Below are 19,420 nucleotides of genomic sequence, written 5' to 3' on the forward strand. Positions count from 1 at the left end.
GAGTTCATTCAATACTGTAGAATTTAGAGCAAGGAATCAAACCCAGAATGAATAGACCACTAAAACACATGTCTCTGATACATTCCCTACATACTTACTTCCATCTGCAATAAAAATTTTACAGAATAAGCCAAATACATGTTTTCAGGAATGAAAACTTCAGTTACTAAAACATATTTAATTACTGCCTTACAAACTTGTTTTATTCAGTAGCATATCAAAACAAATTGTAGCATTACCAAACATATTTACAACTTTTTTTTTTCCTATTACAGCTCTATTGAACTTCTCTCTAATTAATTAAAAATCTCATCAGGAGATAACCTTTACTTTGACACAATATCTTTCAAAATATATTTCTGAAACGCCATTTATTATATGTTGTAAAATATCAACTTAGAAAAGCTTAGACTAGAAATAAAAGGGCTGAATTAATTAGTCAACAATGATTAATTAGACATTTATCCATAGTAAGATTTCAAATCTCTTCATTCCCTTGGCTCAATGCCATGTATGTTTGCTTAATGAGAATTCAATCTTCTATAAAGTTACGAAGGATTAAAAATTCTGGCATTTAGATGGATACATTTATTCTGATAATAGTTGGCAATGATAGTATATTCTGTATAATTTGAGTAGAAAATACACTCATTTCTGTTCTAAAATAAATTTTAGGAAGTTTAAGTATCTGAACTAAATTATATCAGTTAGCTGATCTTTTAAGTAAATAAATTTGGTAAGTTTAAATACATATTTTGTAGCATTTTTCTGTGAGTCAGCCTAATTTAGGACATAAAAATATCTTCCAAGAGCATGTTAGATTCCTTTGATTTGATTTAAAATAACTTTTGCATAGATGATGAAATTCCTAACTAATTATATAAACAATTATTAACTGAGGCATAGAAAAACTTTGTGCATAAAGATTGTTGTGGTGATTGTTGGCTATTTAAAATCACATCTGCTAGCATTATTTGGTTAAGATCGTTCATGTTCTGCTTAAGCATTTACAAATTTCCCAAGTGAATTCTCCTCCAAATATTTAGGTTTAAGGAAGAATTTTCCCTAGACATATTAAGTGGTTGGTTTCTAAGTTAATTTTCATTTCTTAATCAGTTCCTGCTTATATATTTTGACTTTACTATGTCCATTTATATTATTCCTTTATCTTCAATGGTGTTGGAACATAACATGAAATCAAGAATTGTGGCAAATTTAATTAATTTTATTTAAGACTGTGAATAGAGATAGATATTAAAAGTAGAGACGATGATAACTTCGAGTTAATCTTCTATTTAACTTTGTTGAATAAATATGATGTAACTGCTTTTCTGTTTGAGTTATTAAATCTTCTGACATTTTAATTTATGCATAAGCACTTTGGGTTGCTAGAGTTGCCTTAACAATTACCAAAACTTGCTGGCTTAAAAGATAAATGGAATTCTGGTCTGGTACAGTGGCCCATGCCTGTAATCCCAGCACTTTGGGAGGCCAACGCGGGAAGATCACTGGAGGTCAAGAGTTCGAGACCAGCCTGGCCAAAATAGTGAAACCCCATCTTTACTAAAAATACAAAATTATCCGGGGCATGGTGGTGCACACCTGTAGTTGTAACTACTCTGGAGGCTGAAGCAGGAGGATCAGTTGAACCCAGGAGGTGGAGGTTGCAATGAGCCCAGATGGCATTACTATGCTCTAGCCTGGGTGACAGAGTAAGACTCTGTCTAAAAAATAAAAAAAATAAAAAAAATAGGCCGGGTGTGGTGGCCTGTAATCCCAGCACTTTGGGAGTCCAAGGCTGGTGGATCACGACGTCAGGAGATTGAGACCATCCTGACTAACACGGCGAAATGCCTTCCCTACTAAAAATACAAAAAATTAGCCAGGCATGGTGGCACGCACCTGTAGTCCCAGCTACCTGGGAGGCTGAGCCAAGAGAATCCCTTGAACCCAGGAGGCGGAGGTTGCAGTGAGCCGAGATTGTGCCACTGCATGCCAGCTTGGGCTACAGAAAGAGACTCCATCTCAAAAAAAGAATTTAAAAAAATAGAGAGAAAGAAAAAACAAATAAATGGAATTTTATCCTCTCACAGTTCTGGAGGCCAGAAGTCCAAAGTCAAAGTACTGGCAGAACTGGTTGTTTCTTAAGGCTCTAAGACAGAATCTGTTCCACAACTCTCTCCTAGCTTCTGATTGTTACAGGCAATCTTTGGCAGTCTGTGCTTGCAGACAAATCGCTCCAATTTTTGCCTCTGTCTTCACGTGGCTTTATATCACATTTCTCATAAAGACACATTTCACTGGATTTAGGGCCCACCTGGGTAATTCCTAATGCTCTCATCCTTAATTATAAATGGTTAAAAAAAAAAAAAAAAGTTTTTCCAAATAAAGTCAAGTAAATAAAGTCAAATTCATAGGTACTGAGAATTAGGATTTGGACATATCTTCTTGGGGACCACAATTCATCCTACTACAATAAGTTTCATTAGAAATTATTTTAAAGTAATTGTTCAAATGAAATCAGATACCTGACATCAATTACATTATTATGCATTACAAAACCATTTTCATTAGGTTTCTTTTCTCTGTGAATGTTATGGATCAAAAAACAAATTAATTTCTCCTTACCAATATTTTTATAGTCACACTCACAGTATTTGTTTCAGATATTTTTGAGTAACATTTTGCTGGTTGATCGCCACATAATAAGTTATTTTTTAATTAATTTTATTATAATGTTAATCTGATCAAAATAATCATCCCAGAGTAATAGCCTCTGTAACAAGCAGAGAACATGACTATAATTCCATTCTTTTTCACAAGTCAATAAAACATTAATGTAGTATTTGGATTATTTTCAGTGAACATTTATCTCTATGCAGAGTTGAATTATCATCATAACTCTCTATTCAATCAATGGTATACACTTTTGACATCTATTAATTTCATTAGTAATTTCCTGATTCCTGGATATAGAATTTGTAACTCTTTGTAATGAGTTCACTCAACACATCCATGAGAATAATAAATATATCCCTATTATAAACACAAACAGTGATGAGATAATTTCTTAAAAACTAGCAAGTGGCAATTAAATAACAAATTGATATAGCTTTAAAGTCAAACTCCTAAAAGAAAATCGGGTTACCTTTTGTATGTTCTATAGATAGGCATCAATTTCCTTGGGCTTGAAATATAATGTTCAGTGTTCCCAAGGGCACAGTGATAATTAAGTCAAGTAGAGGACTTTGGGGAAGCAAGTGCTAACTTACAGATCTAAGAAATCATATAATTAAAGGAAGGCATGAGGAAAATAAACTTACTGCTCAGTCTGCAAAACATTTATTTGAAAATTTTACAGGCTAGTGAGCATGGATGGATGTGAATCCATTTTGTGTGTGTTTGTGTATTTCTTGCTTCATTATGTTTCTATTATTTTTAACACTATATTCACTGCTTTCAGTCATTAGAACAAACCAAATAGTGAAAAAGTAAAGAATTCAACCAACAATTTATCCACACAAAACTAGGAAATTTGACTGATCTCTATTTTTAATAAAATTGACAAAAAGATTGGCTCTTTTGCCATCAACTAGTAAAAACTGTTTTAATTTCTAATTTATTCTCAAGGTAAAACCACACATTGGCTTTAGGCATCAATATAGCTTTTACTAATATAAGTGTTTGCATTTACTGTTATTGTGAAGACTAAAAAGGGATGAAAACCACTAATATCCCAGGATTTCCTGATTGAAATGTACATTACCAGGTGTTTTCATTTTTGTTGCTTCTTTTAAGACCTTCCAAAAGTTTTTATGGAATTAACTATTACAATTCATTAAACATAACTAAATAATGGTCCAGAAGAAAACTCCAGAGAGATATTTATAAAGTTAAGGGCTTCTGTTATTTTAACAGAATAAATTTAATGTATTAGTTAGCAATATAATTTGTTTTAAAACAATAAATATGAATGCAGTTATGAGAGTTTATGGCTTTTAAAGCAGATCCACTTTCTTGAAAAAAATATTTTAAAATATAATTGGTTCAGCTATATGTTAAAATGAAACAGCAGAGTGTCTCTGGCTCTCTGAACTCTAATCATCTTGGCTTCTCTGAAAAGATAATTGAATTTCTTATCTAAATATTGAATATTCCTCACCAACTAACTGAAAGTGAAAATTCTTTTCTGGATAAAACTTTAATCAGGTATGATCCTGGGTTAATTATAGGACTAATATAAATTATATATTAAAATAATTTTCAGATGATCTTAGTTACTTTTCAAAGTATGAGTGTGAAAATCCATATTTCAAAATCAAGAATGACTGAAAAGCTGGTATTTAAATTAGAATTGACTGCTTCTCAACATCTAGCTGAGTTTCACCAAATGTTTACTGTCTGTCATCAGATTATTTAATTTTGAGTGATTTATATACAAAATTGTTATTTAAGAATTTTAAATGAGAACATTTGGATCTTATAATTTTTGATACCCCATACATTTATATTTCCAGATGTGAAAATAAATGAAGACCATCCAAATGAAAATAATCTAAGGCTATTTATTCAGAGCTTGCTATAGCCAGAGAATCAGTCACCATCACCTGCATCTCGCAGAGATTCAAAAGCAGTTGGAAGTGGTGCAGTACAAAAGTTAGAGAAATTGGAAGGCTTTGAGTATGCTCTAATTGGAGTTTGTTGGCATAGGAAAGCTGAAGCCTGGCTAACCAGAAGTAGGGCATCCTATGTTGGTTATAGAAGAGTCTTTTGTTTTCTCTGTTTAGTCCTAAATTAGAAACAGGGCAAAAATTAGGGATGCTGGTAGTTATTGACCAAGTTTTGGCCATAAAGAGCTGATTGCTACAGAGGTTGTGGTTTTTGGCTTCCAGGTCTGATTGTCACAGAGGTTGTGAGTCAGAGTTCCGTTTTTATTTATGCCCTGGTCATTGTGCATTTACATATTCAGTCTCTCACAGATATATACATATTTCATTATAAAATTAATACTATAAGGTCAATCTAATATTAATCTGTAGTGAAGTTGCTCTTTGATTTATTAAAACTTTGCAATATTTATTTATATTTCACCCATAAATTAAAAATAAGTCACGGATTTTCTCTTAAATTAGATCAAATTCTTCAAATACATTTCAAAGATCTTCCTCCAATAACTTACAAAATAAAAAATCCTAGTATTCAAAGACAAGTTGCTACTAATCAATCAAAAAGTATTTAAATATTTAAAACATAGTTCAGAAAATTTTCACCCAAAATATTACGCTAGCTTTATTGCCCCAAAACAGTCATTCTTTTTATCTCTAGGTTGTCTCTAGTTACTAATTCATATGTCTAAGACAGGATTTTTCATTTTCTCCTCTGACTCCAGATTGGTCCAGTGATCCTTATGAAATCACTGATGCCCCAGGACCCAGCCCTCTCCAGCAGCTCCTCCTACTACCACAATTCTAGTTTCAGCAGAAAATGCATACGTACTTTCTAAAGCTCTAAACATTCTACTGGTTTAGTCTTCCAGTATTCATTGCTTATAGATATTCTATTGTATACTTACATTCAGCTCCTCACCAATAAAAAAAGACAAATTTTGATCATTTATGAGCAGGACTAAAATTGTTTATGTATAACTAACCACTAAAATTTCAAAGTATTACAAATCAATAAATACAGCAAAGGAAAAGGGTGATGAAAAGTACATGTTAGTATCAGTCACATTTCAAAAGTGTACACTAAAAGCAGGAGAAAAACAATGGTAATACCTTCTAAATTAAATATTGGCAAAAAAATTTTAAAAATTTCCTAACTTAAAATTAAATGAAAAATAAAGTAAGCTAAAGAAAAATGGAGAGCACGTTTCTATTTTTTCTATTCATAAATCCTGTATTCTACTTATATCAGTTTATTACACATGTTCTTAACAATGATTAAGATTAAATTGTTCGTTAAAATTTCATAAGACATTAAACAAAATAGCTATCATCTCAAATTATTTCCCTGTTAACTGTTTTTACAGCACATTCATGTTAGGGAAGTATTTTTAAAACGCACAAAAGCAAAATACCTTTAAAAAGTTGAACACATGAGTTTTTTCTTTTACTGCTGCACTCGATATACATGAAGTAATGGATATCAAGCAATTCATTTTACAGCATCTTTATTCGTACTTTTGTTGTTAGGTTGCTTAAAATATTTAAATATAAATATATAAGAATTGCAAAAATAAGGCTGGACATGGTGGCTCATGCCTGTAATACCAGCACTTTGGGAGGCCGAGGCAGGCAGATCACTTGAGGTCAGGAGTTCGAGACCAGCCTGGTCAACATGGTGAAACTCTGTCTCTACTAAAAATACAAAAATTAGCCAGGCATGGTGGTGGGTGCCTGTAATCCCAGCTACTGGGAAGGCTGAGGCAGGAGAATGGCTTGAACCCAGAGGCGGAGGTTGCAGTGAGCTGAGATCATGCCATTGTACTCCAGCCTAGGTGACAGAGCAAGACTATCTAAAAAAAGAAAAGAAAAGAAAAGAAAAGAAAAAAAGCAAACAACAGATAACTTTACAAAGAATAGGGATCATTTCTGCCCTTCTCTAGAGGAAACTGAGTGACAGCTTTGTATAAAGGAATATTTCCAAAGCTATAGTCCAAGGTGTACACGTTGAAGCTGCATTCCACCCATGCACATGTTCTGGATATTATGCCTATGGGGTACCCATTTACAACAACCTTGTAAATACTCCCACTGTTAGGGCTCAGAACACTCCCAAAGTACAGTGCTTTGGCATGCTGAACTGAAAAAAGGGGCTCAGAAGTAAAATATTTCTGACCTTCTCCTGCTCTTCTTTCTCCTGGTCCCCTTTCTTCACCAACTCAAGCCATGGGCCCTGACATTTCTCCTCCCCAAGGCAGGTCAACGACACCAGAAATCCTCTCCCGCAAAGTCAAACATAAAATGTAAAAATATTATTCTAGCCTTTTCTTGCCTTTCTGTTTGAGAGCTAGCCATACGAGAAATTCCCTGACCTACCTTGTCTGTTAGTAGGTCATAAGGCCCTTATTCCGGAAGGAGTCTTGTCTTATATCCAGAAGGAAGGAATGCCACACTTAGAAGCACAAAAAAAATATAAACGTGCAGGCTTGGCTTTGTTTCTCCATTCAGTTTATTAGCATTAGATCACTCCCTTTTTGTCAAATTACATTTCTGCAAAGTTGTCTACTCTTTATCACATCTAAGTATTAAAATGGACAGTTTTTCCTTGAGTCTTTGCATCTTCAATTTGAAGCCTCTCATGTCTTGTAAAACTTTGATTAAACAAATATTTTATGCTTTTATCCTATTAATCTGTCTTTGTTTTCTTTCAGACATAGCCAGGAACCCTAAAAGGGTTATGGAAACTTTTCCTTCCTTACAGTTTGCACAACTACAACTAAAACTGGAACAAATTACCCTTTTATCCCATGTTAGAACACACCAATATATAGGTGCTTTCCTTTGCCTAGACATAGAGGCAGTTACAACAGAGGTCCTTCTGAGGCCACAATTTAGCTAAATACTATATCAAACATTTATAGCTTATATGAAAATTTCATATCCCCATATTGGCCACCTAAAGATGAAAACATATAACTCCCTAAATCTTAATTGGTCCTATTCTAATGTCAAACATAAAAACCATATAGGAAAAAACAGAAATTCAAATAGAAGTAACCTATACCTTTTTTTGGGGATGGGGGCATGTGGATGACCAATGGTCCACTGTGTTTTAGAATGAAGTAGACAAATTTGAGAAGTCAGCTAATTTTCACCTTCTTCTCCTGCTTCAGCTTCATCTCCTTGGGTATCTAATGTGCAGAATGTCAAGTAGTTTCTCAGTAGTTGCATTATTAGCATGCTATCTTTATATGACTCTTAATGTATGAAGTCCAACAACGGCTTCATCAACAGCTGTCTTTGCAAGACAGCAGACTTTCTCCAGAAAGTTCAGATTCTCACAATACAACACAGAGAGCTTATAGTCCAGACCCAATCTGATAGGATGTGTTGATTGCAATTCCTTTTTCTGATTTCAAAAGCTTCTTGATGTGCTTGTTGTGACTGATCCACAATCCCTTTCTTATCATCACTAGCAGCAACCTGAGCCAAATAACAAAAGTAACCTCCTTTCGCTTTTAATAGATTTTTCTCTGTGCTTGTGAAGCTTTGGGGATCAAGAACTCTTCCAAAAGGGACCGTGTATCATTTACAGATAGTTCTTAGATCACTTTCCATTTTCTCTCTGTATTCTCAAGCCATCTGCTGTTTTTCTCAGCAGCTTCTGTCATTTGCCCAATACTTGAGATGATGCTCCAAGATGACCTACAGGCTCCTGCAACATTTATATAAGCAACTGAAAGAAGATTCCTCTCCTAATAAAAAAAAAAAAAAAAAAAAAAAAACAGTTCCTTGCTTAGTTACAGACATCATGCAGTCTTTCATGACAACATATTGCTCAGCCCACTTGGCCTCCTGCACTGGCATATTTTTACCCATGACTGAATGTTCTGTGTCAGAAGTGGTTGGCGGTAGATGAATGGGGGCTCAGCAGTCTTTGGATGGTGAGAGTGGCAAAGCTCAAACTCTGTCCCTAGATCTTGCTGCTCACAGGCTCTGTGTTTCTATTTTCAATTTGTGGCAAAATGTCTAAGAAAGTGCTATGAAAGAAATATTACTTGTATTATTTCCTCATCACTAAGTTCTTTATAGCAGCTCCTTTTCCCTTGTGGAAGAGAGTTCCAAACAGAGCCTATGAATCCCTGAAGAAATTTTAGCTCAGGAAATGATTTAAAAAAAAATCCAAATCCTGTAGCCAAACTGACTTATGTTTACCTTTAGAAGTTTTATAATTCTAGGCTTTACATTGAAGTCTATGATGTGTTTTGTGTTTTTACATGGTTCAAAGCATCTGAGCATGGATCAGAGCTCATGTTTTTGTCTTGTTTTGTTTTGTTTTTGGCATATAGATATCCAATTATTCCGGAACCACTTCTTGAAAATGACAATTCTTTCTCCAGTGAATTGCTTTTGTACCTTTGTCAAAAATCAGTATTTTGTGTATGAGAGTGTATTTATAGATTCCCTCTTCTGTTCCATTGAGTTATTTGTCTATCTTGATGCCATTCTTCTTGATAATTCAAGCTTTATAATAAGCCTTGAAATCAGATAGTGTTTGCCATACACTTTTTCTCCTTTTTTAAGTTTCTTTAAAAATTTGTGGCTTGCATTTAGTTCCTTAGTATTTCTATATGAATTTTAGAATTAGCTTGCCAATTTCTACAAAAGAAAAAGAAGTCTCATGCTAGGATATTGATTGTGAATCTATGGATTAATTTGGTGAAAATCTACATCATAATATTTATCCTTTTGGCTTATGAACATGAGACATAAATCCATTTATTTATAGTTTCTTTAATTTCTCTAATATTTTCTAGTTTTAATCTTATACATTGTCAGATTTATCTCTAAGTATTTAATAATTTTAGTGCTATAATAAGTGACATCATTTTAAATTTCAATTTGTGAATATTTGTTGGTAGTATATTAAAATACAATTAATTTTGTGACTTGATCTTGTTCCTGCAACCCCAATAAACTTACTTACCAGTTCTAGTACAAAGCTGAATAGAAGTAGTAAGAGAGTGATTTGTTTCTGATCACAGGGGAAAAGCACTATCTTTCATCAGTATGTACACTGTTAGCAGCAGGATTTTTGCAGATGTCCTCAATCAAATTGCATAAATTATTCATGTTTCTGGTTTGCTGAGAGTTTGGGTGAAATGGAGGTTGGATTTTGTCAATTGCATTTTTATGTATCTACCGGGATGATCATATATTTTTTTCTTTTATGCCTTTCTAATATGGTGAATTACATTAGTTAGTTTTCAATGTAAAAACAATCTTTTATTCTGGGATAATTTCCATTTGGTCATTATATGTCCCACTGTATTGTTGGATTTCATTTGCTAAAATTTTATTGACCCTTTTGCATCTATTTTTTTTGGAAAGTATTATGTAGTTGTTTCTTGTTCTTATAAAGTTTTTCTAAATTTGGTATTATGATAATATTGTCCTCATCAAATAAAATGTAGAATATACAATCTTCTTCAGTTTTCTAGGGAAAATTACATATAATTGGTATTATTTCCTCTTTAAAAGTTTAGTATAATTTCTTGATGTTTACTTTGTGTTAATACTTTTGAATACAAATTAAATTCCTTAATAGCTATAAGACATTTGGGGTTATTTTTCTTGACTGAGCAAATAATTTTTCTATTTCCTGTAAGTAGTCAAATATATTAGCATCAAATTGTTTATAATATGCCGAAATTATACTTTGAATAGCTATAGAATCTTCTGTGATGTCATCTCTTTTATTTCTAATTTGTAATTTGTGTTTTCTATCTTTTCTCCTGGTCGATCTGGTAAGAGATTGGTTTTCACAAAGAACTAGCATTGATTATAGTATTTTGTTCTGTCTTGTATTTGCTTCAGGCACCTCACTCAGCCCATGTTAATCCATCATAGCCAGAGGCAGAGGGCCCAATATCTGTGTTTTCATAATTGATTTAAATTCCTCCTTGATAAAGTCAGGAAATAAATTATCACACATTCAACACATTCACACACACACACACACACACACACACACACATCCATGTAAACAAACAAAACCGTGGAATGTCCATTTTCTCTGCCCAGCTTAAGCCTCTAATGCTAACTTCTATTAACCCTGGGTCTCTGTATGTAACTTGACCTCTCCATTTCAACCTAATAGCACATCCAGTCACCTCACTTTTCATTTGCCCTTAACATGTATTAATAGGTGTCCTTCCCTCCAGGCTATTGATTAAGCTATCAATATTTGTCATACCCCTCATGTCTTTGTCATTTCCCAAAGTCAAGGTCTCCTCAACCTGCCCTATACCGCTTGCCTCATAGTCTAGTCCAAATAAATCTATCTTGACAGTAAGAATTTTCGTAATATTAACAAAATACTGTAATATTAGGAAATTCTTTCATTCTAAGGAGAGTGCATATAATAACCTGGGTGTTAGAGGTGTGCAGAAAATGGGGGTATGAGAAGATAACCTTAGAGGTAAAAATGCAGAAATGGTATATTTCAACTGTCAATATCATTTACGTTTTTTATTGTCTGCAGATTCTACTACTAATATAATTTTCATTTTGGTGTAATTTACTTTTAATTGACAAATGATAGTTGTGCACATTTATGCTAACATAATTTTTAAATGTCATGCCTCTTGGAAAAGTTCTGTGATGTTATTAAAATCAAAAGAAGAACATGATTATGCTCATGATTCATATTCTCTGCAGGAATATTGACTTTGAAATATGAGTTTTTACAAAATTGTTAACATATTGCTTGATTCTCAATTAGTACATTCACATTTTATTTGTAAGATTTTTTTAAATATATATTTTTTAAAATATCATACCTCAAATACATTACATAAAATCATAAATGGGATTGAATAACTTTCTGACTGAATGTTATAGCTTAAAACTCATTCTGAAGTGTTTATTTTGTTAAAGCTATAAGACTACATCTTACCTTTTTAATTGAAAATAAGTAAAATTGCAATGAGACAATAATTACTAAAAAAGTCTCACAGGGGAAACATTTCTAAGGGGGAAAAAAAAACACCACTTTGAGTGATGCAACTGTCACCATCCTTCCTTCATTGTTGCCCCAGTATCATCATAAATATTAAGAACACTAATCTTCCTCCCCATTTTCCATTTTTCTACTCCTTTCTGCCGGCATGCCCTCCCTGCACTACTTTACTTTTAATGAGTGCCTAGGGAGGTATATTCTTCAGTAGTGATAACACCTGAATTGAGTCCATATCACAAGAAAATCTTCTCACTCTGAATTGCAAATATATATATATATTTAAAAATATATGTATTATATACAGAATATATATATATAATATTCTAATCCCTTCAGAATGATTAATGGAGGTACACCTTCTAAAGGGCTATTCTGAGTATGCCTTTCAGCCAAGGTTTTGACTAAACTCCACAATCTAAATGTGTAAAAGAGTAACACATAAAAATATGAAGTCAAATCAAAAAGCAAAAACTAAGTAAGAAATATCTAAAGTAAACAGTGATACACAATTTTATTTCTAATGTTTTTCATATATGGGTTGATCTAGTTTAATTTAAGACAAGTGAAATGGCAATTATATGATCTTAATTTAAAAGTATCTTTCTTTAGAGGAACTTAAATGAGTTGTTACACGTAATTCCATTAAGACTGTAGCTATGTAATCTTGTCTTTAAGTAAAGAACAATTTTATATTTCCAAACGTGTATGACAAAACATACAAATTATGAGATATTCAAAGACAGGCGCTATGAGCAATATTGATACATTTGCAGTCCTATATAACCTTGCTAAAATAGAAAAATTGACCCATGGGAAAATAAATAAGTTAAATCTATTTCAGACTCTGACCCCAAAGAAAGTCCCTTGACCAACCTAGATAAGCATTTCCTTCTCTGTAATACGAGAAGAGTGCATCAAGACTAATTTTACCAGCAACAAATCCAAATTGACAATAATTAAATGATTTTCAATCTGGGTCAAAATGGAAAACAATACAGGCCAGAACTAGGATAACCACCTTTTATAACCTAAGTCCAGAAGCTGCAAAGCAATGTTAGTAATAATAAGCACATATGCATATGTATATACCCGCACACATGCACACTTGCATATAGTAGGTCACACCATGCATGTTTAATGCCCTGTAGTTGTCAAAGGTAGCATGTGATATGGCTACCCTCTGCTCACTGCTTTTACTTTTTGAATTTTGTTTGTATTAGCCCATTCTTGTATTGCTATAAAGAAATTCCTGAGACTGGGTAATTTTTTTTTTTTAAGTTTAATTGGTTCATGATTCTTCTGGTTTTACAGGATGCATAGTGATGATATCTGCTGAGCTTCTGGGGAATCCTCAGGAAGTTTACAATCATGGCAGAAGGTGAAGGTGGAGCAAGTATGTCATGTGGTGAAAGCAGGAGTAAGAAAGAGAGTTGGAGGGGGAGGTGCCACACAGTTTAAATGACCAGATCTCAGGAGAATTCACTCATTTTTCCAAAAACAGCACCAAGCCATAAGGGTCCATTACCATGGTCCAAATACCTCCTACCAGGCCCTATATCCAGCACTAGGGATTGCTATTCAACATGAGATTTGGGCAGCAACAAATATCCAAACTTTATCATTCCATCCCTGGCTCCTCCCAAATTTCATGTCCCTGCAAAATACAATCATACCTTCCCAACAGTCCCCCAAAGTCTTAACTAATCCCAGCATTAACTCAAAAGTTCAAAGTCGCAACAGGGCAGTCATTGAATCTGAAAGCTCCAAAATAATCTCTTTTGACTCCATGTCTCACATCCAGGGTACACTGGTGCAAGGGATGGGCTCCCAAGACCTTGAACAGCTCCCGTCCCTGTGGCTTTGCAGGGTTTTGCCCCCATGGGTGCTCTCACAGGTTGAAATTGAGTGCCTGTGGCTTTTCCACGCTGTGGGTGCAAGATGCTGGATCTACCACTGTGGCATCTGCAGAATGGTGGCTCCCTTTTCACAGCTCCATTAGGCAGTGCCCTCATGGGGACTCTTTGTGCGGGCTCCAGTGCCACATTTCCCCCTATACTGCCCTAACAGAGGGCTCTGTCCCTGCTGCAGGCTTCTCATACAGCCTTGAAATCTAGGCAGAGGCTGCCAAGCATTCTTCACTCTTGCATTCTGTGTGCCTGCAGGCTTAACACCACACGGAAGCCACCAAGGCTTATGACTTGCACTCTCTGGAGCTGGAGCAGCCACTAGGGCTGTAGCTAAGCCCCTTTGAGCCTTGGCTGAAGCCAGAATGACCAAAATGCAGGGAGCAGTGTCCCAAGGCTGCTTGGGATAGTAAGGTCCTGGGCCTGACCCATAAAACCATTCAATCCTCTTAGGCGTCAGGGCCTGTGATGGAAGGGGATGCCACAATGATTTCTGAAATGCCTTCAAAATATTTTCCCACTGTCTCGACTATTAACACTTAACTCCTTTTCAGGTACATGAATATCTCTAGCAAGTGGTTGCTCAGCAGCCTGCTTGGAATCCTCCCCAACAAAAAGCTTTTTCTTTCTGCCACATGGTTAGACATTACATTTTCCAAACTCTTATGCTCTGCTTCCTATTTATATCTAAATTCAATCTTTAAGTCATTTATTTGCCTTACCTGAGCATAGGTTGTAAGAAGCTGCTGGCCACCTCTTGAATGCTTTGCTGCTTAGTAATTTCTTCTGTCAGATATCCTAAATCATCACTTTGAAGGTCAAACTTCCACAGATCCCTAAGGCATCAACAGAATGCAAACAAGTTATTTGCTAAGGCATAACATGTGTGACCTTTGCTTCAGTTTCCAAAAAGCTCCTCATTTCCATCCAAGACCTCAGCAGCCTGGACTTCACTGTTAATATCACTATCAGCACTTTGGTCACAACTATTGAACCAGCCTCTAAGAAGTTCCAAACTTTCCCTCATCTTCCTATCTTCTTCTGGGCCCTCTAAACTCTTCCATCCTCTGCTCATTATCCAGTTCCAAAGCTGCTCTCATATTTTCAGCTAACTTTACAATACCCCACTCTTGGTATCAATTTTTCATATTATTTTGTTCTTACACTGCCATAAAGAAATATCTGAGACTGGATAATTTGTAAAGAAAAGAGGTTTGATTGGCTCATGGTTCTGCAGGTTTTACAGGATGCATGGTGTTGGCATCTGCTCAGCTTCTGGAGAGGCCTCAAGAAGCTTACAATCATGGCAGAAGGTGAAGGGGGAGCAAAAGCATCACATGGCGAAAGCAGGAGCAAGTTGAAGGGAGAAGTGTCACATGCTTTTAAATGACCAGATCTCATGAGAACTTATTCATTATCACAAAGACACCACTCAGCCATGAGGGATCCACCCCCATGATCCAAACACCGTCCACTAGGCCCTATCTCCAGCATTGAGAGTTATAATGCAACATGAGATTTGGGCAGGGACAAACATGCAAACTATATCAGTTTTAAATTACATACAGTAAATTCACTTTTTTGGTGTAGAGGTCTGTGAGTTTTGATGAATGCAAGTAACGTAATAACTACCATAGTCAAGATATAGGATAGTTCTGCCAGCTGAAGAAAATTGTTCCATGCTGCCTCATAGTCACATACCCCAAATCCTTGAAACCCACTGATATGTCCTGTGTTTGTAGTTTTACCTTTTTCCAAAATGTTATGTGTGTGTGTGTCTGTGTGTGTGTCTATGTGTGCAAAGAGAGAAATGTTATAAACACACACAGAGACACACAGATAGAGAATATCCCACAACATGTAGCCTCTTATGTCTGACTCATTTCACTTGACATAATTCATTTGAGATCCATCATGTTATTGATATGTATCAATTCTTTTTATTTCTGAGTAGTATCTTATTGTATGGATGTACCATGCTTAGTTTATCCATTTACATAGTGAAGAACATCAGGTTGTTTCCAGTTTGGGGCAATTATGAGTAAAGCTGCTATAAACATTCAAGGTTTTCTTGCACACAGAAGCTTTCATTTCTGTTTGGCAACACCCAAGAGTAGATTTCGAGATGATGTGGTACAAATATATATAACTTCTGCCTGTTTTCCAAGGTAGATGTATCATTTTGCATTCCCACTAGCCATGAATGAAAGTTTCAGTTGTTCCACAACTTCACCAGGTATTGCTATTGTCAGTTTTTTATTGTTTGGTCTTATTTTGTTTTAACTATTTTAATTTGTTGTGTACTGGTATCTCATTGTGATTTTAATTTTTATTCTCCTAATGACTATGTTGAACACTTTTTGATATGTTTATTTATCATTCTTATGTCTTCTCTGGTGACATAAGAATGTCTATTCAAAAATGACATTAAAAAGTCTATTCAAAATGTTGCCCATGTTTTAACTGGATGGTTTGTTTTCTTATTTATTTTTTTTTTTTTTGAGCTTCATGTGTTTTTATATATCCTATGTCCACTTCTGAAGGTAATTATAAGAGATGTGAAGTCTCTATTCATCATAGTATCCATAAACTCTTACACATGGGTTAGGTGGCTTGTAACAAGACTTTTGTGGCAAAAAAAAAAAAAAAAAAAAAAAAAAAAAAAAATTCTTTGATCTAATTATGCTCTTTTTCTGTTGGTATATCTTTATAGACGTTTACCAATGTCTATTGAAAATGTACATTCCTATTGACATAGCAATGACCTTTCTTAAATAGTTAGAGCTATATATAAAAAACTAAGTACAGGAATATGCCTTCAAACATTGACACAAATGCCAGAAATTGGGGAACCACTTAAAATTTCAAATACAGGGGATTGAGTAAATTAATTATGGTGCAATCATATCAAGGAATACAGTGAAGGTATTGAACCTGGTGTATAAGAACTGGATTTATTGACTTAGGATAATGTTACTGATTGGTTTTCTCAAACTGTTATTTGATCATAGGTATTAACAAAATTAAATGCATAGGTTGATGTATTTTTAAATAAAAATAATATGTAAATCTATTCATTCAATAAATATTTACTAAGTATTGATAGTTTGCCAGGAATTGTGCTATGCACTGGGAGTACAAAGATAAGCAATTACATAAATTATTAAATCTTATAAATACATAATAAAGTCAAAATTTGAAGGATACAAAGAAAATAATGAACTGGCAAAATATGGCTCTAAAATGTCAGTAAATAAATTTATGTTTTTCCTTAGAGGCATCTAGATAGAGAGATAAATAATGGCCAAATTATAGTATAGTGTTTAAATATGTGCACTGGGAGCAGCTGCTTCAGGAGCCACTCAGAAATACAGTTTCAAGTCCTAGTTATGTTGGTTTCTACCTATGCAAATTGGGGCAGATCATTTAACCTCATATATCACAAATACTATGTGAATTAAAAATATATTCCAAGTAAGGCAACATAATGTCTTTACATGGTAAGTACAAAATAAATGTTAGCTATTATTATCATTACCCTTATACAAGCAAATTTTTTAAATGGTAATTTCCATCCAAGTATTCTAATAGTAAACAAGTTAATAAAAAAGGAACTAAGTAGCAGTATAATTGATCATATGTGCATCTATAAGGACTCTGACTTCTAAGCATTTATCTGATTTTTTTAAAATATGTATTTTTATATATTATTATTAGGTAAAATGAATATTGTGTAAGGATAGTGAGGGTGTGAAGAACACTGAGACATTTCTTCATTGATATCTACCTTTTTATGAGTAGATTCATACCAAATTTAACTACTAAAGATATATACTTCAATATTGAAGCAGTAATATTGGTACCCCTGAAGTAAAATACTTGGCTTGCAAATAATAGGAAAGTTGAAAAGTACTTTGAAATTTTATGGTGGCTAATAGCTATAATTAAGGGGTCAATAATGACCACAATTGTGTGTGAATAATATACGGAAATGAGTGACTCATTCTAATTCTTAATGATACTGAAAAGAAAAGGTTATATAGTGGCAAATTTGTTAGCATTTCCATTACATTTCAAATCTGTCCATGAAAGATAAGTGCAGCTGCTGCATAGAGAATTAAAAGATAAAAAAGTCTTGGGCTCTATGAAACTTAAGATAAAGATGTTATCCCTGAGGTCTCCCCTCAGTGCATATGTGTTTTGCATTTGAAATTAGCATTGGTAGTTGATTTTACATAAATGAGCTATATTGTAGTGTTGAGTAAGGGAATCCTTTTAACAGCATAGGAAGACAGAAAATAATAAAGAAGACAAAGGGGGATAATCACAAGGATTTGTAGAACATGCTTTCATTGCCTGCTGGTCACCTGAGTGATTTTGCACTGCTTTTTGTGTTGCTGTGTTGCTAAATTCATTTGAGTCTAAGAATATAAATATCCATAAGATAAAAAGTTCTCCAAATATCTTGCTAAAATTATTAGATTATGTGATATACAACAACTGTGAAAAGATTTGTACTATTTCCCTTTTCCAAATCCCTTTAAATTTATTTTTACTTTAGGGAAAAAAAAAAAAAAGAGTCATTAATGTCACATCAGAGAAACTGTTTCAAAATTCTATCCCCTGTGGTCCTTCAATCCCACTCTTTATAATTCAGGAAGAAACAAGGTTATCTGTTTCTGATAGCAACAGGAAGCAGCCAAATGGTAGGCAGATAGGGGCAGGTCCCCGTTGAAACCCACCTTCAAGCCAAAAACAGCCTGAAGGCTGAAAGACTGAACTGCTGGTACTATGAAATCCACAACCGAGAGTGAGAACTTCTCTTCCTCTTTGCCCCACTGCTTCCTGATTGATTCTTTCTGAATAATGTCTTTTAATCAATGAATGTTGCTTTTTCCAGTACTACCTACAGCCTTCCCCTCCCCGATTCTAAGCCCATAAAAAGCCCCAGACTCAGCTATATTGAGAGGACTTTTCTGCCTTCAGCTAGGGGGACCCCGCCCCCTGTATCCCCTTTCCACTGAAAGCTGTTTTATCACTCAATAAAACTCCCTGCCTTGCTTACTCTTCAATGTCAGCACATGCTCATTCTTCTTGGTTATGGTTCGGGAACTGGGGAACCATTGCATAAGCCAGACTCGGGTAGGGCAGACTGAGTGGGCAGGCCATCTCCTGCAGCAGGCAGCTATGGTCAAGCAAAGTCCAGATGAGGCATCACCAGCTGGAGATCCCCAGTTTGCAAAGTGACCAAGGAAAAAATCCTGTGTCACGTCATTCCAGCAAGTCAACAGCTCTCCTAGTTGAGCTAATAGATTATAAAGTCAGTCTTAAGTAAATTAGACAAAGAAAACAGTTGTATGTCTTGATTCTGAGATGCTTTTTAAAATAAATTTCATTGTGTATATTTGAGATTTACAACATGATGTATGGAGTACATATAGATAAATGGTTACTATAGTGAAGCAGATCAACATATTCATCATTTTACATAGTTACTTTTTTTGAGACAAGATCAGCTAAAATCTACTTATTTAACAAAAATATCTAATATAATAGAATTGCATGTCATGTTACACATTAGATCTCTAACTGATTTATCCTACATATTCCACATTGTATTCTTTGACATACGTCTCCCCATTGTCTCTCCTTTTACCACTTACCTGCAGGAACCACTGTTTGATTCTCTATGTCTGTGTATTTTTTATATATATATAATATATACATATTTTATATATATAAAATATACATATATCTCTTATAGTCCTCATATAACTGAGATCATGCAATGTTTTTCTTTCTGTGTCTGGGTTATTTTACTTAGCAGAATG

The 19,420-nt window shown here is 34.4% G+C and overlaps 1 long non-coding RNA gene and 1 pseudogene across 2 annotated transcripts in view; both read right to left on the reverse strand.

Moving 5' to 3' along the window:
- The window catches only part of LOC103228893 (uncharacterized), a 217,802-nt gene that overhangs the window by 115,791 nt on the left and 82,591 nt on the right, over positions 1-19,420 (reverse strand). For both annotated transcript variants that reach the window (XR_012090951.1, XR_005235346.2), the window contains exon 2: positions 14,312-14,425. This is a non-coding gene — a long non-coding RNA (uncharacterized lncRNA). The remainder of the gene's footprint in view (positions 1-14,311; positions 14,426-19,420) is intronic.
- LOC119618149 (14-3-3 protein zeta/delta pseudogene) lies at positions 6,804-8,415 on the reverse strand (annotated as a pseudogene).

Source organism: Chlorocebus sabaeus, chromosome 24, assembly GCF_047675955.1.
Source record: "Chlorocebus sabaeus isolate Y175 chromosome 24, mChlSab1.0.hap1, whole genome shotgun sequence".
NCBI lineage: Eukaryota > Metazoa > Chordata > Mammalia > Primates > Cercopithecidae > Chlorocebus > Chlorocebus sabaeus.